Source organism: Lipotes vexillifer, unplaced genomic scaffold, assembly GCF_000442215.2.
Source record: "Lipotes vexillifer unplaced genomic scaffold, Lipotes_vexillifer_v1.1 scaffold802, whole genome shotgun sequence".
Classification (NCBI taxonomy): Eukaryota; Metazoa; Chordata; class Mammalia; order Artiodactyla; family Lipotidae; genus Lipotes; species Lipotes vexillifer.
The window spans coordinates 1052190-1052392 of record NW_006790237.1 but is presented as its reverse complement, the minus strand read 5'-3'; positions in this window follow the sequence as shown (position 1 = coordinate 1052392).

Here is a 203-nt window from a genome sequence, read left to right as displayed (position 1 = left end):
CCCCGCCCCTCCCTCCCCCAGCTCCCGCTCGGCTCCCCTCGGCCACCCCGCGCGCCTGCGACTGCGGGTGGAGGGGTTCGATCCCGGAGGATGACAACAAGGCCCTCCTCCTCGATGAACTTTCACCCCTTAATTGGATCCGAGCTGGTTAATTAGTTACAGAGCCTGGATAGGCTGAGATTCCGCGCTCGGAGTTCGGCCCC